Raw genomic sequence first — 24858 nt, 5'->3', positions numbered from 1 at the left:
CAGAAAAGGAGAAGCTTTAGGAGAATCTTAGTCTGTGATAAGAATATGGAAGAGGGGGCCAGAGCAATAGTACAGTGGGTAGGGCGTTTGCCTTGATTGTGGCCAACTTGGGTTCGATCCCTGGCATTCCACATGGTCTCCTGAGCACTGCCAGGAGTATCCTGAGTGCAGAGTCAGGAGTAACCCCTGAACATTGTTCAGAGTGACCCAAAAAGCAAAACAAAAAAAAAAAAAGAAAGAAAGATCCATCAAGAGTCTAAGGCTTCCTCTGGAGTCAGGAACGGGCTCAATCCCCCCATCTCCCCACCCACAAACTGCCTCTGGGAGCCATTTAAACACAGGAATTGCCGTGATTCAGAGACTCACAAATGAATCTCAGGAGAGAGCAGCACACCACCGAGATGCTTTCGGACCCCATATATTTAGAAACTTTAGTATTTCAAGAGCACGCAACTGTGAAACATCTCACATTATTCATAACATGCAATACAAAATAAATCATTTACCATCTGCCTATAGACAGTCTTGGGTGATGGTGTTAAAATTAGAAATAACGGTGGTGGGATTGGTGTTGAAATATTGAATGTGCACAATTATTGTGAACACCTTTATGAAAATAAAGTTGTTTTTTTTTTCTTTTTGGGTCACACCCAGTGATGCACAGGGGTTGCTCCTGGTTCTATACTCAGGAATTACCCCTGGCGGTGCTCAGGGGACCATATGGGATGCTGGGATTCGAACCCGGGTCTGCCACATGCAAGGCAAACGCCCTACCCGCTGTAGTTGTTTTCTTTTTTAAAAAAAGGAGTTTAAGACTTCTCCTGTGACAATATGCAGATTAGCTTTTTTGTATGTATGAAGAAAACTCTAGGCCAAGACAATTTGGAGAAATTGTCTCCCTGCATGTATTTATATGAACCCCTGCAAAAGCTATTCTCTTAATTTCCACTCTGGAGAAGCCCGTGTTCTCTCTTGAACACTTATCTCTCTCTTTTACTCCTCTCTTGCCACTCTAAATTTCTTTAAATAAAAACTACTTTGCGGGGCTGGAGCAATAGCACAGCGGGTAGGGCATTTGCCTTGCATGCGGCCGACCCGGGTTCGATTCCCAGCATCCCATATGTTCCCCTGAGTAACGCCAGGAGTGATTCCTGAGTGCAGAGCCAGGAGTAACCCCTGTGCATCGCCGGGTGTGACCCTAAAAGCAAAAATAAATAAATAAATAAATAAAATAAAAACTACTTTGCTTCAATAAGAACAGATTCTAACATTCTGAAAACAAAATGGTGTGCACCTGAGAGAAAGGTGAATTGGGATGAGAAAATTGGGTAAAGGGAGTCAGTTGTGTGGTGTAATTGACAATAGACCTTTTGTGGGGACCTCAAAGTGGCATATACCAATGTCAAATCATGATGCTGCATACTGGAAACCTATATAATGTTAGAAACCAATGTCGTTTCAATAAATAATGCTAAGAGATACCAATGTTTAAAAAAAATAAAAGGCACAAATTTTAGTGAAATCTCTGTCCATTAATCTATAGACCCATAGATCGTCAATAACTCATTTACTTTTTTAAAAAATTAAATCACCATGAGGTACACAGTTACAAGACTGTTGATGATCAGGTTTCAGTCATACAATGTTCCAGCACCCATCCCTCTACCAGTGTACATTTCCCACCACCAATGTCTTTAACTTTCCTCCTGCCACTGCCTCCCACCACTGCAGCTTGTATCATGGCGAACACTTTGCTTCTCTCTCTCTCTCTCTCTCTCTCTCTCTCTCTCCCCCTTTGGGCATTTTGGTTTGCAATACAGATATGAAAGATTATCATATTTGTTCCTTTATGTACTTTCAGAACACAGTTCTTATCCAGAGTGATCATTTCCAACCGTCTTTGTCATAGTGTCCCTTCTGTATCCCAGCTGCCTTCGTCCCCAGCACTCGAAGCAGATTTCCAACCCACACTTGTCTGAGTTTCTCCTAGAACAGGGTTTTATATATAATAGTTTTATGTATAATGGGATGATTACTCCATGAATTGTACTTTTTCTGTCCTTACAAGAGCCATAGCACAGAGGGTAGGGCATTTGCCTTGCACATGGCCGACCCAGGTTCGATTCCTCTGCCCCTCTCAGAGAGCCTGACAAGCTATCAAGAATATCTTGCCTGCACGGGAGAACCTGGCAAGATACCCGTAGCATATTTGGTATGCCAAAAACAGTAATAACGAGTCTCACAATGGAGACGTTACTGGTGCCCGCTTGAGCAAATTGATGAGCAACGAGATGACAGTGACAGTCACAGTGACCATGCTCAGGCAACTGTACCACCAGGCAGATAACCCACTGTATTTGTGACAACTATTATGCTAGAAAATATTGGTCTCTTACCTTAGGGTATCAATAAGATATAGAACATTTTACTCATAGGTTTCTCATACCAAATTTTGAAAAGAAATCTCTATTCCAGCATTGCTTACCCTGCCCCATGCTTGAGGTATTAAATTGAAAGTTGCAGGGGGGGCGGGGCGCGCATGCCTTCCGCCCAGATATGACTCACAGCTACGTGCAAGGCAAACGCCCTACCCACTGTGCTATTATTCCAGCCTCTCTGGTCCCAATCTTTTCGTATTTAAAACTAAAAGATAAAACCGAGATGTTAATTGACATTTATGTGAGAATAGGGGTGTAGACCTTTTTTAAAAATGTTAGGCACATAATTTGCAATACTCTCAGTGATGGGACTGGAGCGATAGCACATCGGGTAGGCCGTGTGCCTTGCATGCGGCCGACCAGGGTTTGATTTCTCTGTCCCTCTTGGAGAGCCTGGCAAGCTACCAAGAGTATCTTGCTCACACGGCAGAGCCTGGCAAGCTACCCAGGTGTATTCCATATGCCAAAAACAGTACCAAGTCTCACAGTGGAGATGTTACTGGTGCCCACTCGAGCAAATCGATGAACAATAGGAGGGCAGTCATTTAAATTGCTTTTCATTTCTGTTCTTTATTTTTTTTTTACCCCCTCTCTAGAGATATCAAGTGACAGTATCTTATTTGCCTTGAAGCATGTGGCTGTACGAGGAATTAAGCTTCCAGACTTATGCTTGCCCTTGATGATTGAGTTGTCTTGGTTTTTATTACTTTTTGATCTTTAGTTATATTTACTATTTAAATTAAATTAGTTTATTTTAATCTATTTCTCTGTAATATATAGATATATATCTCTCTATGTGTAATATATATATATATCAGTCTATAAGTGCTAGACATTAATTATCTATTTTTCTTGTGTATGCATATCAATATAAATATGAATGTCAGTTTATTATCTCTAACCCATTCTTTTCTTTTTTGCTTTTTGGGTCACACTGGCAATGCACAGGGGTTACTCCTGGCTCTGCACTCAGGAATTACTCCTGGTGGTGCTCAGGGGACCATATGGGACGCTGGGAATTGAACTCAGGTTGGCTGCCTGCAAGGCAAATGCCCTACCCGCTGTGCTATCACTCCAGCCACCTCCATCTCATTCTTATTAACACACTTCAAACATCATTTTTTCAGTTTCAGTAAATAACAATGTTATTGCCCAATCATGCAAGATATAAATTTTGACTTAGGAAATGACTTCAATTTCCTAATATGTAAAATAAGAGAATTGTACTTGATTTTCTCAAATGCTTGCATTTAGGTCTAAAACTTTGTAAATCATTAAACTATAAAAATTAAATGCACAAAAGGATTTGAGATGAATTTGGTCTGAAATTCCTCCTTTGTTATGACCTTAAAATTTCTTACTATTGAAGCAATGCTTTTTAGTTCTGGAATGTATTGTTTTTCATTTGTCATATACTTCTCTTCCAGGTTTTCCTCATGAATTATTTTTTCTTAAATAACATGAGTCCAGTTTTAGATGCCACTTGGAGATAAGTTGATGTCTTCAAAAATAGACTTGAAATAAAAAATATTTCCACTTCTAGTGATCTTGAAAACATCCATATGAAATCATTTCGCTAGAAAGAATGAATAATGAACAAAATTTCAAGAGACATTTGGAAGATTATATGTGTAGATATTTCTTAATATTGGCAGCAATTTTTACTAGGTAGATTAATTCTCTAGATGTATTGATAGAATGTACCAACAGGAATCTGAAACGATCTCTTCGGGCTCGAGAGAAAGAAAATGTGCTTGATTTGCCCATGTCTGGTTGACCCAAGTTCAATCCAATCCCTTGGATCCTGTATTGTCCCTGAGCAGTGTCAGGAGTAAATCCTCATCCACAGAGTTAAGAGTAAGCCCTGAGCACTGCTGGTGTGGCCCCCAAGCAAACAAACAAAGCACCCAAGTTAAGTGTTTGTTAGGGATAACCTTATGAATTACTTAAAAAAAATATTTTCTATTTTAAATAGTTTTTTTAATGGATCACCATGAGGTACAGTTACAGACTTGCAAACTTTTGTGTTTACATTTCAGTCATACAATGATCCAGTGTCCATCCCTCCACCAGTGCCCATTCTCCGCCTCCAATGTTCCCCGGATCTGTCCCACTATTTTTTATTTGCAGATGAGGAAACTGTGTCTGTGATATAAAGATATTTTGACCAACTTGTCAAAATCCAGCCAGCACTAGCACCTTGGACTCTGTTTTTTTTTTTTTTTTCCGGCCAGAGTTTCAGGATATGGAATGATAAGGAGCCCTTGGGAATCGATGCTGACATTTTACTTGATTTCTTTTTCTACAAAAACAGTCTCACAGCTTCTGAAGGATTGTGCCACTTCATGCTTGTAAGCAGAGTCCTAACCACAAATTGCAGTTTGGGAATGGTTTTCCTGCTGAGGGACATCAGGTTTCAGGTCATAAGAAAACAACATCAGACTAATTACTGGAGCCGCAGCACTCAGAAACTTGGTAGGGTGTTGGATGCAGGGTATCAGAACAGCAGAAGCACTAGAATTTTCTCAAGGTTGGTCCCGAGAGTTGGATTTCTCTTTGCAATGATTCTCAGTGGACATGGTTGGCGACTTTGGTCAGTATTATGTCATCTCAAGGGCATATTGAATATGTATGAAATTGAATTGCTAACATAGTTCCTATATTTTCTCAAAGCAACCCCTTCCTTGCGCACTTCTTTATCAAGGCAATGTTATTAAAACATTTTCTGTTTTAAAAGTATTTAGAATTTTTACTTTCCTTTTTTTGGAATTTCAGAATTTATTGTTTTTAATTTTAATTTTTAAATTCAAATTTTATTTTATTAATTTATTAATTTTTGCTTTTTTGGTCACATCTGGTGATGCACAGGGGTTACTCCTGGCTCATGCACTCAGGAATTACTCCTGGCAGTTCTAGGGGAACTATATGGGATGCTGGGGATCAACTTGGGTTGACCACGTGCAAGGCAAACGCCCTCCCTGCTGTGCTATCGCTCTAGGCCCCAATTTTTAATATTTCGTTCACAAGAATTTATTACATTCAGTATTTCAACACCAATATCACTACCAATACAGCTTCCCACCACAATTATTTCTAATTTTCCCACAATCACGCACGCTTGCCCCAAAGGCAGATGCTAAATAATTTATTTTGTATTGCTTATTATGAATAATTGACCAAAAATGATCCCAAACGATTTTTTTTAGAGGCAAGTGTATGAAAATTGTTGTTTCTCATCTTGGAGCAATTAGGCACCTATATAAGAGATCACTAGCATGTTCTTACAGGCTGAGCCTTGTGTGCTAATATATATATATATATATATATATATTATTGCAAAGCACCCAAGTTAAGTGTTTGTTAGGGATAAACTTATGAATTACTTTTTAATGTCAGCCATATACAAGGCAAACACCCTACCCACTGTGCTATCACTCCAGCCCCCAGGAATTCTAAAAATTTAAGTAGGGTTCTAGAGCTAGAATTAAAATTTTAACTGGATATTGATTTGGGGGCCTGGAGGCATCTCTATAGACTCATATATATATGACTCATATATAGACTCATATATATATATGAGTCTATAGAGATGCCTCCAGTCTCTCTCTCTCTCTCTCTCTCTCTCTCTCTCTCTCTATATATATATATATATATATATATATATATATATATATATGAGTCTCTTGCCTGCACGCCTGGCTGTCTTCCCTGGGGCCCAGCTGGAGATGGGCTCCAGCTTCCCTCCCTGGCCAGAGCAGAGCTCCCGGCAGCCAAAGACCACCAGAACCTAGTTGCAGCCATGCTCAAGGCCCCTTCTCTACATGTTCCAACAAGCCGCACGCATGAAGGTACCCGCAGAGGAACCCAGGTGTGTGTAATCCCATCAATGGCCAATCCAGAGACTTAAAAGCTTACTTATAACCTACTTCTCCTTCTGGGAGAAACTAGCAAGCTACTGAGAGTTTCCTGCCCACATGGGACAGCCTCACAAGCTTCCCATGGTGTATCCATATGCCAAAGCCAGTAACAAGCTGGCTCTCATTTTCCTGACCCTGAAAGAGCCTTCAATGCGGCATTATTGGGAAGACTCAGTAGAGAAAGGCTTCTAAAATCTCAGGGATAGGACGAATGGAGAGGTTACTGAGCCCACTCAAGAAATTCAACGATTAACGGGATTTCATGATTTGTGGAAAAAATATATATATACATATATATATTTATCAAGATTGTTTCTCTTTTACTTTACACCCCATCAAATGTGGTGTGCTACTCTTGGTATATCAGTAGCATAAAATATGAGATATTGCAGTCGTGTGTTCCAGTATTTCAAAATTTATTTATTTATTTTTGCTTTTTGGGTCACACTCGGCAATGCACAGGGGTTACTCCTGACTTGCACTCAGGAATTACTCCTGGCATTGCTCGGGGGACCATATGGAATGCTGGGAATCGAACCCATGTCAGCCATATACAAGGCAAACGCCCTACCCACTATGCTATCGCTCCAGCCCCCAGGAATTCTAAAAATTTAAGTAGGGTTCTAGAGCCAGAATTAAAATTTTAACTGGATATTGATTTGGGGGCCTGGAGGCATCTCTACAGCATGTTGCTCTCTCCTGAGATTTATTCGTGAGTCTCTGAATCATGGCCATTAATGTGTTTATATGGTGCTCAGAAGCAGTTGGTGGGCATGATTAAACAGGGACCCAGAAGCACAGGGAGATTGGGGGGAGGGGCCCATTTCCTACTATATGCAAGCCTGGAGATTTCAGTCACAAGTCCTGCACACCTGGTTTTTTTCAGAGGATTCATTCCCATACATGGGGGGCTTAGAACAAGCCAGTGAAAGCCGGCTGTGGGCATGGCGGCAACTGGGTTCTGGATAATTTGAATTTTTACTTTTTTAAAAAAAATTTTTACTTTGTAATCAGTATATGAAGGAGATGTTCATGGATTTTAAGACTTAAATTATGATATTCAGATTTAAGCTGTGAACATGAATAAAGCATACAATTAAAACTATTCCTCATAATTTGTATACTACCAACATTACAGCTACTTTGGAGCACAATTAAATGGTTTAAATTAAGCCTAATTTAAAACATACCACATACCTTCTTATCTCATTCATGTAAATACTTTTTCTTATAAAGGTCTTGTCATTCTATGTAAATCCTGCACCAGAAGTCACTACCAATCATGGTCCAGAGGGGAGAATGTAACCAGATCTAAATATATATATATGTATATATATACATATATATAACAAAAGAAAGAGAAAAAAGATGGCATAGCACATGGGAACATGATTCTACAAGAGCAAGTTCTCAAGAAGCAACCTAGATAATAAACTCCTTTAGAAAATTATCATTTCTGGCACTGATATCACAGGTTAAATGATATATTGTTGGCATCAAGTAACGGTTATGGCAATAGAATATATACAAAGGCATCAGAGAAAATTTCACTTAACACAAATAAATATACAAACACTTTTTTACAAATTAAGTCTTTGGCATTTTAAAACAGAATTTTAAGTTTCATAGCCTAAATAGAGATCTTACATTAAAGTCAATACATATGTACCCCAGCTTAGCTTATCAATATAAACTACTTCTTATAGACATAGTTGATATCAATTACAGGATATGGCTAAACAAATGCTAGGGGCAATTTTCTGTCAAAGCAGTTTATTTAATAGATATTAAACTCCACCTTGAACACTGAAGTCATAGTACATACAGGACAAAGTAAGAGTTTCCATATTTGAGTTCATTCTTTCACTTGCCTTTTAAAACTCTATTGTAGCTTAATATTAAAACCAAACAAGTACAAGTAGTGAACATAGCAATTATCGTCCTTCACTCACTCACTATTGCGTGTAAAATGCCAGTGATATGTATAACTCACTGGTCCCATTAGAAAAGTGTTGGAATTATGTGTATGAGAAACCATCCTTAAGAGCATATAAACCACAGAATCTCAATTAAAAAAAAGAGAGAAGTTCCGACACAAATGCCATTCCTGGCATGACATTCATCATTGTATAAGTTCTCGGTTGTTAATGGGGCTACATTTCCTAATTTGAATTAAAGTCTACCAACTCTATCTGGTCCATTTCATAAGTTTTTTTCTACGTCCTTCTTCTCAGGAAGGAGTTTTTCTAACAAAGAGAGTTTATCAGGAGAGATAAAGCCATTCTCAGAAGAGTTGACCTTAAAGTCAACAATTAGGCCAGCCTTTTCCTATGGCCTATAGCAAATTGGCCTGCCTTCATTTAGCACACACTTGATTTCTCCATGCTTGACATCTGCCCTGGATGAGAGGTGATGACTATAATTTGGTTGTCAAGAATGGATGCTTTAAACAACTGTATGTCCATACACATCAAAAGTCTTCCCCTTGGGGCTAGAGCGATAGTACAGTGAGGAGGACATTTGCCTTGCACGCAGCCTACCCAGGTTCGATTCCCAGAATCCCATATGGTCCCCTGAGCACTATCAGGAGTAATTCCTGAGCGCAGAGCCAGGAGTAACCCCTGAGCATCACCAGGTGTGACCCAAAAAGAAAAAAAAGTCTTCCCCTTGCCTCCTAAAACAGCATGGCCCTTCCGATCTAAACAACTGCTCCAGTCCTGGATTTTGACCTCCTTCACCCTGAAGTATTATTGTCTGGTTTTCTTTCATGCCTTTGCCAACATGAGCTTGTAGAATCTTCTCTCGGACTATCTTTCTTCCATTGCAGCTTTTACATCCATATTTAGGATTGACCCATTCCCCAGGGCCTTGGCATTTCATGCACACAGACTAATTTTGCTGAACCATCCCAGTCCTATCTGAATTCTTATTTGCCTGTGGTACCTCAGCAATTGGGAGAGCGTTCTACTGTCCTCTGTACCACCTCAGCTTCACTTTGGTCACAAATAATGTTCTTTTGCAGAGCTAACTTTCTTGTTGCACCATTACATAAATCTTTTAAGGTAACAGAGAGTTGATGCACAGCATTTTCACTTCTCCTTTCTCTCTGCATCTTTCCATTTTCTCCAAAAAACATATCAAAGATGTCCATGGGGGAGTCAAACTGGGCACTGGCTCTGTCTTCTTTAACTACTTGTTCTTGTCTTTTGTCATAGAAGCCTCTTTCCACTTGCATCATAGAGCTCCTCAAAAGCTTGAGAAATCTGCTTAAATTTCTCTCCTTCATTCAGATTCTTCTCAGGGTGGTACTTCAAGGCCAGTTTCTGGCAAGCCCTTTTCAATTGGGTGGCAGGAAGGATCGACTCCCAAACATCATAGTGACAGTGGTTTCTTTAACCATTTTCTATAGCCAGTGAAAGGTGAGTGATGAGCTGGATGAAGCTGGTGTTGGGGAACATGAATGAGGGTGCTTCTGTGCACAGCTCAGGCCTCAGAAACTTCTCCACCCCTCAACTGAGCATTCTAGAAAGTTTTTATTTGGGATTTTTAAAGATTGAAAGGTAGACCATAAATACGCTCTTTTATCAGTTACCTGTGCCCTTACTGAGCTCTGTAGTGATACTGAACTGCTAAAAATGCCCTGAATATACTGTGTTCAGATATCACTGTGAAAATAAATAAGAGGTGGCTGGAGCGATAGCACAGTGGGTAGGGCGTTTGCCTTGCACATGACCGACCTGGGTTCGATTCCTCCATCTCTCTCGGAGAGCCCGGCAAGCTACCGAGAGTATCCTGCCTGCGTGGTAGACCTGGCAAGCTACCTGTGGTATATTCGATATGCCAAAAACAGTAACAACAAGTCTCACAATGGAGACTTACTGGTGCCCACTCGAACAAATTGATGAGCAATGGGATGATAGTGACAGTGACAGTGATTGAGTGAGGGAATAAGGAGGGGAGTCTGAAACAAAAAAATTCTGGAAGAACCTCTTTTAATCATTAAGTAGCTCTTTGTATATTCCTAAGTAAGACCAAATACTGAGCATATTATTTACCTGCTTAGAAAGTGGCATCTGGTGTAGGCCCCATTTGAAGTAGCAGAATACATGCAAAAATATTTTGCTCATCTGGCACTTGCTGGAATGCAAAAATAAATCTAGAGAGAAAAAGGCAGCAGGATGACTTGTCCTAGCAAATTGATATTTGAGTTTCATAATTATTGACTTGAGAAAATCACTTCAGATGAACTACATACTGAGAAAGAATTACTATCTGATCAAAATTGAACAATTCTATGAAATTTAACACTGCAATTGGTTGTTAACTGATTTAAAGCACTTTGTCAATCTCTGGGGATGCAAATTGAGTAAGCTGCTGTCTGTTCCACAGTTTTACTCAGAAAAGGAGGCATAGGTGAGAAATAAAACATGAAGTAAGTGATCATTGCATATGCTCAGTGAAGAGAGAAGCAGCAAGTTGGAAGGAAAAAGTCATTTTGGGGGGGCTGGAGTAATAGCACAGCGGGTAGGGCATCCCATATATGGTCTCCTGAGCACTGTCAGGAGTGATTTCTGAGTGTAAAGCCAGGAGTAACTCCTGAGCATCGCCAGGTGTGACCCAAAGAGCAAAGAAAAAAAAAGTGATTTTGGTTAAAGCTGATGGGGAGTGAGGGAATGTTTCATCAGAGAGTGGCTTAAGTTAGACCTTGGATATAAACACATCCCGGACTCAAAAATTTGCTAAGGTATGAATTAATGAGCTATTTGTATGAGGCAATAATGATAACTCATTTCCGTTTTGGTTTTTTTTTTTTTGTGCTACAAAGCACTTATGAATTTTCTAAGGTATGAATAACCTCTGCCCAGAAGTGGATCAAATCTGGAATGTTTTAAAAAATGGACATGATGATTAATAATTATTACAACATTAAGGCAGTGTGATGAGCTATTGTAACTAGAGACCAGTCCGGCAAGATTTTAAACAAGCGGAACTTGTCCCATATGACTATTTTAAAAGCCTATTAAAATATTTCCTTCAGTTGATAGAGTACTTTCAGAGTTTATGAGTAAATTCCTGTCATGTAAACAAAGATGTTCTTCACTAAAGTACCTTTATCATCTAACAGTTTTTGGCTTGTTAATATAGTCATAGTTGGGGCTTATGTTTTATCACCAAAGCCTACTAAATTTATCTTCTGACAAACTGAGCTTTGATTTCAAAATTGAAACAATGCATTTTCCCCCCACATTGCCTCTTTGGTTCTTGCAAACCCCAGAGAACATACCATTTGAGTGTGATGGAAATTATTTCACTTTCTCTTGATTTATGGTTTAGTGGAGAGTATTTAAGACTGGCATTGGATTACAGGTTTATTTTTTGATTCCTCCCCCCCCACCCTTTCAACATGTCTCATTGCAACGGCATGTTCCAGGGTAACCACTCTCCCCACCTCCAGCCACTTTCTGGAACACGAGTCTAAGGAACACCAGTCCCAAAGTTGATGGCAGTGATGGACATTAGACAAGCGGGGTCACTGCTACCCGAACAATGCCCTCGTAGCATTGACTATTCTTATTTTTCAGTTTTATTTTATTTATTTATTTTTGCTTTTTGCATTACACCCAGCGATGCTCAGGGGTTATTCCTGGCTTTGTGCTCAGGAATTAGTCCTGGCAGTGCTCGGGGGATCATATGGGATGCCAGGGATCGAACCTGGGATTGGCCGCATGCAAGGCAAACACCCTACCCACTGTACAATCGCTCCAGCCCCACCCCCCCATCGGCGACTGTAATTCCAAGCAAGATGCTGTCTCCTCAAAAAAGTCCCTCAGGTTTAGGGGGTGGTGGGAGGGAAACTGGGGACACAGGTGCTGGGAAATCTTTATTGGTGGAGGGATGGGTGTTGGAACACTGTATGATCGAAAACTAACCATGAACAGCTTTGTAAGGGTCTATCTTATAGTGATTTAATAAAAAAAATCATAAAAAATAAATGAAACGTTTTTTAAAAAGTTCCTGAGGTTTGTTTGTTCTTTATTTATACTCTAACACTTCCGAAAAGAACCTGAGATGAATCACAGTAAAAAGTTAATATAACACTGTTACACTGAACATAGAGAATAAAAATCCATGAAAAAGAACCAGGAGGGGAGAGAGAAAAGTGTCACCCAGACCAAACCCTTAGGGCTGGTGTCAGCCTCAGCATCGTTGATGTTCTAGAATGGGTAATTATTTCTGTCAATAAAATTGCCTTTATTCAAATTTAGTTAAGATGGGTCGCTTTGCAAGATGAGAGGAAAATTCTTTTTTTTAAATATAAAAAAAATAGGGACTGGAGTGACAGTACAGTGGATAGGGCATTTTTGCCTTGCACTCAGCTGATTTAGGTTTGATCCCTCAGCACCGTATATGGTCCCCCAAGATCTGCCAGGAGTGATTTGTGAGTTCAGAGCCAGAAGTACACACTGCTGACAGCCGGGTGTGGCCCTCAAACCAAAAACCAAAACCAAACTACCAAAAAATGTAAGCACAGTATTAGGATATGGAATTGTATGGGTTTCTGCAGGTTTCAGTTTACCTCAAGGATTAAGACATGAAATCTAAGTGGCAAAAAAATTAAAACAGCACTTTCTTTCAATGGCAAACACCAAAGAGTGTCGATTCAAAGGTGTACTGGTTGAGCCTCACCGTATATACCCAAATCATCATCTGAGGGCGTGGGTGACTCAGATTATTTGTGAGGATGAATTGATGGTATCCCTGTGTAACGACCTTGTGAGCTCTAGTTAGCAGTACATGGATGTTTGGTTTCAATCTTTCTGCATCTTTCACTGGGGTTAGAGGAAGAGAGGAGACATGGCTGGTACTTGGTACTGACTCAGAGAAGAAGAAACAGGTCTGTAGAGTAATAAATATTCATGAGCTACCCAAAAGACAGTGGCTTTGAATGATCTGAGTGCCTTGCAGATATTTGACTTGTAACTGTCACTGTCACTGTCATCCCATTGCTCATCGATTTGCTGGAGTGTACACCAATAATGTCTCCATTGTGAGACTTGTTGTTACTGTTTTTGGCATATCGATACACCACCGGTAGCTTGCCAGGCTCTGACATTCAGGCAGGATACTCTCGGTAGCTTGCCGGGCTCTCCGAGAAGGATGGAGGAATAGAACCGGGTCGGCCACATGCAAGGCAAACACCCTACCTGCTGTGCTATCACTCCATACATGAGAAAAATTAAAGCTTCATTATTTTAATGAATGTGCTGATTTTGTACCCTTGAACGCTAAGAAATTTGCATTCCAAGTCCCATTTGGAATAAAATAAGAATTTTGCTCATGGGAGTCCAGTTGAAAATTAGCCTAGATAGCTGACATCTACTTAGCCCAGGTGTTCCTTGAAAAGTTTTTCCCTACTCCTTAGTAATTTTCCTGCATCTATACCATAGTGGTAAATTTATACAGAAATGTTATCAGAATATGGGGATATAGCACTGTTGTCCTGTAGCTCATTGATTTGCTAGAGCGGGCATCAGTAACATCTCCATTGTGAGACTTGTTGTTACTGTTTTTGGCATATCAAATATGCCATGGGTAGCTTGCCAGGCTCTGCTGTGCGGGCGGGATACTCTTGGTAGCTTGCTGGGCTCTCCAAGAGGGACAGGGGAATCAAACCCAGGTCGGCCGCGTGCAAGGCGAATACCCTACCTGCTGCACTATCGCTCCAGCTAGGAAGCCTTATTCTCTACTTTCTTGCTTTCAAACAGTTGAAACCAACCAGGTGAGTAAAACCCAATAAGTACCCAGAGGAAGAGAACAAGGATCTTGAGAAGATGGGTTGGCCATGGGATGCAAAGAAGAAAAGTCGTAGTGGAGAATTTTGTTTTTCTCTCCCACCAGCTGTGAGCATTGTGGCTGAGTGAGGAAGCAGAATGTGGACAGGGGTGTGTGAAATGCAGAAGAGTGGAGGAGACACACCCCAAATCTGCCTCTTCAAAGCACAGCATATTTTATCACCTCAGCAAGCCTTCTTTGGCCATACACAACTTTGCTGCAGTAATGGCAAATAAAAACCATTTGTTTACTTGTGTGTTTTATTTTGTGAGCACACTCACAATGAATTCAGTGCTCGAACAGTAGTTTTCTCGCCTTCTAGGTGCCTGGAACACTGACTGGTGGCTCTGATGCAAAACTGTTACTTATGAAGAAGGCATCCTACTTAAAGATAATTCACCATAGTAGTATTGCAATAGAAGTAATTACAGTCAGAAAGGCCTGAATTTTTGTTCTTGGAACTGAACAGTTAAAACTTAATCAGGTTAATTTTTAGCTATGTGCAGGCTTTTTCCACAGAGAAGAAGAGTGCCTTCATTCCATGAATTTTGTGGAAAAATGTTAGACTCTCTGGCCTCCTGCTTGAATCACTGAGACCGAGTGAGAGGGAGTAAGGATCTGTTATCAAGGGTGAAACACTTAAATTAGGTAGAATTAAAATGATCCATAATTCTGTATCATAGCCAAGGGAACCCACAGCCTCACCCTAACAATAGGTTGAAAAAAATTTCTTTTTGGAATAGAAAAGAGAGTGGAGTATAAATACAGATGTCCTAGCCCACCACATAAAAAAGTGGTGTCAGGAACTAAACCTCTGGCTTTGTTTTGCTTAGCTGAAAACTTTGGTGTATTCGAGGGGAGACAATCTGGGTCTTCAGTATGTTCAAATATTAAAATTTAGCTAACTCAAGGCCCAGAACTAAACCTCTGCGACTTTTAAATTATTTCTAGCTCTTTTGTTATTTCACAATACTCAGGGGCAAGACCAGAACCTGCTTGCAAGAAATTGGTTCTTTATATTATTATTATTATTATTTATTTTTTTGTAGAATGGTGAGATCCTGGTGGTGAATCCACAATACAGCTCACAAAGGATTTTGATATATTGAGTTTGAATGCCCTGTTTTACCAAGGCTTCGATGACCGCCTCAGTCTCAACAGAATCGAAGGCCTTCTTTAAGTCGATGAATGTTAGACAGAGCGACATCTTGAACTCTCTCGAAACTTGAATGAGTTTGGTCACTGTGTGGATATGGTCGATCGTGCTGAATCCTCTTCGGAACCCGGCTTGCTCGCATGGTTGTCCTTTGTCTAGTGTTCTGCCTATTCTATTCAGGATGACATGAGTGAACAACTTATAGATGACAGACAACAGGCAGATTGGGTGATAGTTGCCGATGTCGTGGATGTCTCCTTTCTTGTACAACAGAATGGTCCTACTTGTTTTCCACTGGGATGGAACCTTGCATTCGGACAGGTAGTGTGTGAAGAGTCGGGCCAGTGTATTGATGAGTACTGGCGGCAGATTCTTCAGGTGTTCGGGTCTGACCTTGTCCAGACCAGGTGCGGCAAGGTGATACCATTTCACTGAAACTCTTCAGTGCCGCCCTTGAGAACATCATGTGACAACTGGAATGGGAAGGAATGGGAGTGAAGATAGACGGTCGGCAAATACACCACCTCTGCTTCGCTGATGACTTCATTCTCATAACGCCAAGCAGCCAAGCGGCACAAATGCTGGCCAACTTCGACCACGAGTGTGGAAAGGTCGGATTGCAGCTGAATCTCAACAAGACAATGTTCATGAAAAACAAACTGGTCCCTGAAGCTCCATTTGCTCTCAGTGGAATGAACATCTCTGAATGCAGCAGCTATATGTACGTGGGTTGAGAAATCAACATGAGGAACGACTTGGTGCCAGAATTGCGCAGGAGGAAGAGAGCATCGTGGAATGCCTTCAAGAGCATTGAAGAGGTGTTTAAGAGAACAAAGAACCTCCGACTCCGGGCACATCTTTTCAATTCCACTGTTCTTCCTGCACTAACATATGCCTCAGAGACCTGGGCCCTATGCAAGCAGGATGAGAATGCTATTAGGGTATCCCAAAGAGGAATCGAAAGAGCTATGCTGGGAATATCATGTCTCACTCAAGTGAGAGAAGGAATCCGGAGTTCTGACCTCTGTCCACAGTCAAAAATCAGGGATGCTGTCTCATTTGCCAAGGCATCAAAAATCAGATGGGCTGGTCATGTAATGCGATTCAGAGACGACCGTTGGACTAGAGCTGTTACCGACTGGATTCCACGGGATGTCAGAAGACCTCGTGGCCACCCACCAAGAGGAACCCAGAGTTCACAGCTGGGAACTGATACATCTCTGAAGTTTTGTGGCTAGTTGATGTTTTCTGAGACTTTAATCCCGAGTCTAAAGGGTAGGCCAGTAGATGAGTTTACAGGACGATGGTTGTGGAATGTGGGTGTGGCTGCTGGGGTTTCTGGAAGTGTGATGTTGGGGTGCGGGAAGGCTGTGTGCCCCTACTCAGAGAAGACCCTAGCATTGGCACAGAAAACTAACCGGTGTAACTGAATTTTTCCGGTAGTTTGTCATCTCTGTGGAGCTTAGTCGTGAGGTGAAGGGGTCCGGTCATTGGCATGGTGGCATCTGTTGGGTGGTGAGTGAATTTTTGTGGTGGGCTGATCTCTTCTGAGACTTAAGCATGAGTTTGTAAGGCTCGGTTAGTAAATGATCTTACATGGCGGTGACTTCGGGATGTGGGTGTCTCCTTTATACTCTCATGTTGAAAGTGAACTTTTTTTCTGAACGTACTTTTCTAAACTCCATTTTCTGCCTGACAAAATTTATGTGCAACATGCAAGTTTAATTTGTTCTGTCATCGGAGTCTAATGATTTGTTCTCACTGGACATGGCCTGTTGCTTCATTTCCTTTTAAATTGATTTATTTGTTTTGTTTTGGGCCACACCCAGAAATGCTTAGGGTTTACTCCTGGCTTTGCGCTCAGGAATTACTTGAACTGCATGCAAGGCAAATATCCTACTTGCTGTATTATTGCTTCAGCCCTTGTTTTCTTTTTAGCGATAGCACAGCGGTTGGGTTCTCCTTTCATGTGGCCGACCCATGTTCGACTCTTCCACCCCTCTTGGAGACCCCGGCAAGCTACTGAGAGTATAGTGCCCGCATGACAGAGCCTGGCAAGCTACCAGTGGTGTACTGGATATGCCAAAAACAGTAACAATAAGTCTCACAATGAGAGACGTTACTGGTGCCTGCTCTAACAAATCGATGAGCAATGGGGTGATGGTGACAGTGACAGTTCCTTTTTTAAAAATAATTATTTTTTTATTATTTGGTTTGGGGGGAGGGTTGATGCCACATTTGGCCGTGCTTAGAATTTATTTCTGGCTCTGTGCTCCGGAATCAATCCTGGCAGTGCTCTAGAAAATGTAGACAGTGTCAAGGATCAGACCAGGGTCAGTCTGATTTTGCAAGGTAGTACTTCAACTTCTGTACTTATTCAGACCCCTTGAGTTTAATGTTCTGTTTTATTTTATTGGGTCCAATCCCAACAGTGCTCAAGGGGTTACCGGAGCCATAGGTGGTGGCAGTTTGGGACCATACAGTGCCAAGATTTGAACTCAGTGCTAGATGTGAGTTCTATTGCTTGAGCTATTTCTTTGGGGGGGGGGTGCCGTGGGTGAAAGTTCCCAAATGTTACTCAGGATGTCTGGAAACCCCACTGGAGATTCACAGAAAACTAGGATGGAGACTGGAGCGATTAGCACAGTGGGTAGGGCGTTTGCCTTGCACGTGCCCGACCTGGGTTCAATTCCCCCACCCCTCTCGGAGAACTCGGCAAGCTACTGAGAGTATCCTGTCCGTATGACAGAGTCTGGCAAGCTACCTGTGGTGTATTTGATATGCCCAAAACAGAAAAAACAAGTCTCACAATGGAGACGTTACCGGTGCCTGCTCAAGCAAATTGATGAACAAGGGGACGACAGTGCTACAGTGCATTGAAAAAGAGATCATTTTGGCAGGGCTTAGGGGACCATCTGTGGTACTAAGTATTAAATCTGTGTCAGGCAAGTGCAAGGCAAACATCTTACCTATTCAGCAATCTCTCCATCTTGGGTTGATGTTTTATTTTATTTGCTTTAATTTTTTATTGAATCATAGTGATATACATAGTTACAAAGTTGCTCATGATTTAGTTTCAGTCATACTCAGTCATACAATGTTCCAACACCCATTCCTTCATTAGTGGACATTTCCCACCATGAATGGTCCCAGTTTCCCTCCCACCCCGCCTCTTCGCACTGCCTCTATGGTAGGCACTCCTCTTTCTTTGTCTCTCTAATTCTGTCACTCTGTTTCTGTCTCTCTCTCTCTCTGATTCTGTCTTTCTGTTTCTCTGTTTGTCTGTCTCTCCCTCTCCCCTCTTCCTCTTTCCTTTTGGGCCTGTGGTTTGCAATGCAAATAATGGAGGTTATCAGGTATATCCCTTTACCTACTTTCATCACTCAGTTCCTGTCCAAAATGATCATTTCCAACTATTTTTGTCATGTTGGTCCCTTCTTTATCCTAACTGTCCTTCACCCCCCACACATGCTTGTGGCAAGCTTCCATTCATTGGGCAGTCCTCCTGGCCCCTGTTTTGTGTTGACGTTTCAGTATACGGCCCTGACAATGCACTGCTACGTGTATCCTGAGATACCATAGATTTCCCAGGTGATGTCAGTTGTGCCGGGACCCTTCAGGACTGTTCCTGATGCTGCCTGAGAGATTGGATGGTGCCAGGTATCAAAACAGGCTCAGACACATGTCCTAACCCCTGTTCTATCTCCTAGTCCTCTACCACTGGAACTATTTTTCAGCCCACTTGGAGTCACAATAAGCCACACCTGAGTATCATTTGTCCCATTTCTTTAGGGTCAACATTCCTTCATTTGCTTACAGTTTTCCAACACCTCCATCTGTCACCACCACTCCCTGGTCACTTGGGGTTGAATTGACAAGCTTCACTTCATATTTTTGAATTCTGATAAGGAAGCTGGCCTTCGGGGGTTCAAGAAACTTGACTTAAGTCATGAGACTGGGCAGGGACGGGAGTTGCCACTATTTGACCTGGCAGATGTCCAATGATAAAGGGCACGGAGCAGTTTTACTTCCACAAGTTGGACAGTGGTTCGTTGGTCATGAAACAAGGGGCGGAGTCCAGTGGCATTTCTTGCTGGACTTCCTGTCTCCCCAAATTTGAAATGGCCACAATTGGTGTAACTATAACAATGGCTTACAAACCCAGGTGTGTGTAATCCCATCCACGGCCAACATCCAGAGAGAGACTTAAAAGCAAGCTCTCAGAAGAGAGTGAAGCAGAGACTCTCTTGCCCGCACGCCTGGCTGTCTTCCCCGGGGCCCCTTGGAGGGGATGGGCTCCAGCTTCCCTCCCCATCCCGAACAGAGCTCCTGGCGGCTGAAGACCACCAGAACCTAGTTATAGCCATGCTGGAGGCCCCTCTCCACATGTTCGGACAGGCCTCATGCATGAAGGTACCGGCAGAGGAACCCAGGTGTGTGTAATCCCATCCATGGCCAACATCCAGAGAGAGACTTAAAAGCAAGCTCTCAGAAGCATCCTATAACCTACTTCTCCCTCTGGGAGAAACTGGCAAGCTTCTCAGAGTTTTCTGACCCCATGGGACAGCCTTGCAAGCTTCCCCTGGTGCATTCATATGCAAAATTCAGTAACAAGCTGGATCTCATTCCCCTGACCCTGAAGAGCCCCCAGTGCAACATCGTTGTTAGGAGGGCTGAGTCGAGATAGGCTTCTAAGATCTCAGAGAAAGGACGAAATGAGATGTTACTGAGCCCGCCCGAGAAATTGGTGATTAACGGGACTTTGTGATTTGTGATAATAATGGCTTGATCTCTTGGTTCTTTTCCTTGCTACCGATTCCAATTGATTCTAGAACCTAAAACAAAGCACATACTTTCCGCAGAGCTGATTTCTTCTCATTCAATAATTTTGTGGGTTCCCCTTGAGCTCTAATACTATGAGACAGGTGGGAGGAAGCGTGCTGTTTGTAGTGGGATGGATCCAAAGGAAAAACTCAGCCTTATTATTTTTAATAAAGACCGTGGCTTGGATGATTTTCATATGTCAAGTCAAAAATATTGCAGACATTTTCAAGACATTCTCAAGCATGTTCTTTGTCTTGTTGTGTGACGACCTGAAAGCGGCACAGGAATAGCTCCCAATGTGACTAACTCAGGTCCGCAGGGGTGAAGGCAGGGAGACGCCGTGTTCTAGAGATAGCATCGGCGGGAGGAACACATGAGCAGCATTCCTGCCTTCTGCGTGCGGTGGTTCCTGCAGGTTATCAGCCATCTGAATGCAACATCACTTATTTGGGAATGCTAAGATTTTCAGTTTAACCCCCAGAATGAGAACCAACTTATCTGGGAAGGTGAGGGATTTTTTTCTTTTGAATCACTGTGAGATAGACCTTTATAAAACTGTTCATGATTAGCTTTACAGTGTTCCAACACCCATCCCACCACCAGCGTAATTTCCCAGTACTGATGTCCTCAATTTCCCTCCCATCACCCCCACCCCACTTCCCAACTGCCTCTTTGGCAAGCACCTCTCTCTCTCTATTTCTCTCTCTCTTTGTCCCTCCCTCCCTCCCTCCCTCTCTCACTCCCTCCCTCCCGGCATTGTGGTTTGTAATACAGATACCCAAATGTTGTTGTGTATATTCCTTTACCTACTTGTAATACTCAGTTCTTGTCCAGCAAGATCTTTTCCAACATTATTGTCCTATTGGTCCCTTCTCTATCTTACCTACCCTCTGCTCCACACACACTTGTGGTAGATTCCAACCATTAAACAAGTCCTCCTAGTCCTTGTTTTCCCTGGCCTTGGATATTAGTCTTCTACTATATATTTTATATCCCACAAATGAATGCTGTCATTCTACACCCGTCCCTCTCCTTCTGAGTCACCTCACTCAGCACAACCCTCTTCATGTCCATCCATTTATAAGCAAATTTTATGACTTCATTCTTTTTAACAGCTGCATAGTATTCTATGTGTAAATTTGTCTGTTCTTGGGCACTCAGGTTGTCTCCAGATTCTGGATATTGTGAATACTGCTGCAGTGAACATAGGAGTTCAAATGGCATTTCTGCTGTGTATTTTTTGGGCCCCTGGGATATATCCCAGAAATGGTATTAAGGGGTCATATGGAACTCAATTTCTAGTTTTTTGAGGCATGTCCATATTGTTTTCCAAAAAGGCTGGACCAGTTGGCATTCTCACCAACAGTGAATGAGAGCCCCTTTCTCCCCACATCTGTGCCAGCACTGGTTGTTCTTGTTCTTTTGGATGTGCCAAGGCAGAGATTTCATCTGTTTTTTTTGCAAGGATGGATCGGGGTGACATTTAATAGTTGCTTTGAGCTTCCTTCTGCCTCTGTGTTCAGGGATCATTCTTGGAGGAACTCTGGGGGATCATATGTGGGGCTAGGAACTGAACCAGACTACCACTGTAGCCCTGTCATCTCATTGTTCATCAATTTGCTTGAGCGGGCACCAGTAACATCTCCATTGTGAGACTTGTTGTTACTGCTTTTGGCATATTGAATACTCCACGGGTAGCTTGCCGGCCTCTGCCATGCAGGCAGGATACTCTTGGTAGCTTGCTGGGCTCTCTGAGAGGGACGGAGGAATTGAACCCAGGCTGGCCGCATGCAAGGCAAACACCCGACCCACTGTGCTATCACTCCAGTCCACCAGAGTAGACCTACTGTGTATGGCAGGTACCTTCACTTCTGTACCATCTATCAGCCTCGGATCACATTGGGTTCAACCCTTTCAAATTTGAAAACAAACTCTGTTCCTTCCCTTCTGCAGATTTCTAGTTTTCTGCCCACATTGGGATCTTCATTAATTTTCCTAAGTTCTTGTTCCTTTTCTTATTGATGCCTCATCTTTGATTCAGACTATAGCAAGTCCTTGTTCTTCTTCCCACATAGTTTTATAAAATAGATTGAAGGGTGAGCCACTGGGTGGACAGAACAGAGAGACTAGAAACATTTTCCGAGCTCACCTCTGAGGTTTTCCTTGATTTTAATGCTCCAGTCAAATATCTCACCATAAATTCAAGGGAAACCTGGGTAGATAGGAAAACTGAGGTACTAAGAGAATCGAGGTCTCGGTTTGAGCATCAAGTATACGAGTAACTGAGAAAACTACATCACTGTAGTCTTTGAGTCAAGGACATGACCCTTCCCTCAAGAGAAAGGGTTGGATTAGTTGGTAAACCCTGGACTGCATTCTGTTCACCATCAGTGTGGTGGTTTATGCTCCAAATAAAGAAATCTGAAACGGAAGCTATAATCTGTCACCCCAGAAGGATGATGCCACATCAGCTCTTGTTCAGGTTGGGAGAGTCACACAAATCTGAGGGAGGCCGACCTCATCATTTGGGCATTCAATGAGAGATGAAAAATGCTAAGTTCTTGATAAAAAAAATTGCAGAAACAAACAACAAAACTTAAAGCAACATTTAGAATATGTGATCTTGGGGCCAAAGGTGTGTATTTACTAAATAAGATGACGAAGGGGTCCACGCATGGCAGCTCTCTCTCTCTCTCTCTCTCTCTCTCTCTCTCTCTCTCTCTCTCTCTCTCTCTCGCTCTCTCTCTCTCTCTGTCTGCGCTCGGTAATCCTGGGCCACTTCCCCCACCCAGGGAAGGTCATTGGCCGATGGGTGCATGAAGGAGGAAACGAGGGCCAGGCTGGTTGGTCCCAATTGCAATTTATTCCAGTCTCCTCTCCATTCACTTCTGATTCTCCTCTGGCTTCTTCCTCCCCCATGCTACTTCATTCTCTTTCTGGATCTTACTTCATTCTCCTTCTCCATCTTACTTCCATCTCCTTCTGCCTCTCCCAGCCCACTCTTACCACCTAGTCAAATCCCCCAGCATGAGGGGTTGGGGCTTACACATAGGCATGGTCACAATCAATAGGAGTAAAGTCTTTCCCTCAGGGGAAGCTTTTTCTAAGACAGATTCTCATTCAGTGAAATGACCCACCCAAGATCGGAATCCCATGGGTGTGTTTCTCCTCTCCTTGTCTAACAAACATATAAACATTCATAATATTAATCATTTTGTATGGAAACAGTAAAAAATACATTAAGCTTATAGGATTGCTCTCCTGGGGTCATCTTGGTCTCAGACTACAGTGCTCAGGCCAGATTGGTCTCTCCTATCCTTAGCAGGGTCCTAATCTCGTTGTTACTTTTGGATCATGATAGCATTTGTCCATGACCATGCTCTCAACTTATAATTAAGTATTGTGGCACTTTGGCCTGGCCCATATCGATGCCAGGGTAGCTCACAGCTTGCCCTGGGTCCATTCAGTCCCTCGTCAGGACCCTGCTTTTGGGGTGCTAGGAACTAAGGGCAACTGAGGCTTAAGACGAGAAAGCAGATGCCCTGGAGTGTATATTGTTCGGAGTCAACTCCCAAGTTACAAAAGCATAATATTAACTGTCTTCCTTTGTCCATACAAAAAGGACATTGCTTTAAAGTAAACTATTCAAAAGATATGAGAGAGAAAGGCAGTATGAACTTACAATGCAAAGTTCAGCATCCTGGAAGGATCTGACCTTACAAGTCAACAAAATCTGATTAGGGGGAAAAAGGCGGTTAACTGGTTGGGGCAGAGAGCACAGAAAAGAAGTTACAGATAAGCACAGAGGAATGGGAGTGACTCAGGAGCACTGTGGTGGGTGTAACCCCATAAACTTAAGTTCCCTGTGGTAAGGGAGAAAGGACAAACCAATGTTATCCTACACAAAGGGTTTTATTATTTCTACTGAGGTAAGATAGCAGTGTTGGATTATTGGATCATACTGTAGTTCAATTTTTAGCTTTCTTTTTTATTTTTTTTTAGAAGTTTCCATACTATAGCTACATCCCAACCAACAGTACACAGGGGTCCTTTATCACCACAGCCCTGTCAACACTGGTTATTTATGACCTCTTGGGATATAGGTCACTTTTATTGGTGTGAGGCAATACATCATTATTGTTTTGATACTCAGTGATGATGAACACTTTTCCATAAGTCTGTTGATTATCTAGATGACATGACTGTGCTTTCAAAACGACAACAGAAGACCACTGCACCCAGTCCAAGACCCATGAGGATACCCAAAGCCCAGAGAAAGGGCGCAGATTCCAAATCCAGGATGTTGATCCTGGTGCTTTGTTGTTCAGGGGGCCGTTAGAAGATCCCTAATCCCAGATTTGGTGCTTGCCCTTTGAAAGCTCGTTAGGCCGCACTCCTCAGCTGACTTCCTGGAGCGTGAGAGCAGTGAACTTTCGCAACTCTGCACAGGGACCCCAGCAGGCACACGTGTTTCTCCGAGCTGGCAAGGAGTGTTGAACTGTGAGCATTCTGGACCTCAGCAGCGTATCTGAACCCACAAATCACTCAGCGCCAGCCCACTCACCAGCTCTCCCCAGTACTTGGAAGTTATTTTTGGGTGACCCGAGGGGGAGAGGTTTGACCTGTCATCTTCGTGCCCGAGGACTGAGTTTTACAAGAAATGTTTCCAACAATTTAATACAGTGCCAAA

General features: G+C 42.3%; 1 pseudogene; it reads right to left on the bottom strand.

The window, feature by feature from the left end:
* Positions 1 to 8517: 8517 nt before the first annotated feature.
* On the bottom strand, positions 8518 to 9755 carry LOC101547098 (dnaJ homolog subfamily A member 1-like; annotated as a pseudogene).
* Positions 9756 to 24858: the final 15103 nt, after the last annotated feature.

This window comes from Sorex araneus, chromosome 2 (assembly GCF_027595985.1).
Source record: "Sorex araneus isolate mSorAra2 chromosome 2, mSorAra2.pri, whole genome shotgun sequence".
Taxonomy (NCBI): Eukaryota; Metazoa; Chordata; class Mammalia; order Eulipotyphla; family Soricidae; genus Sorex; species Sorex araneus.
The sequence above is the reverse complement of the archived record's forward strand: the minus strand, read 5'-3'. Positions and strand labels throughout refer to the sequence as shown.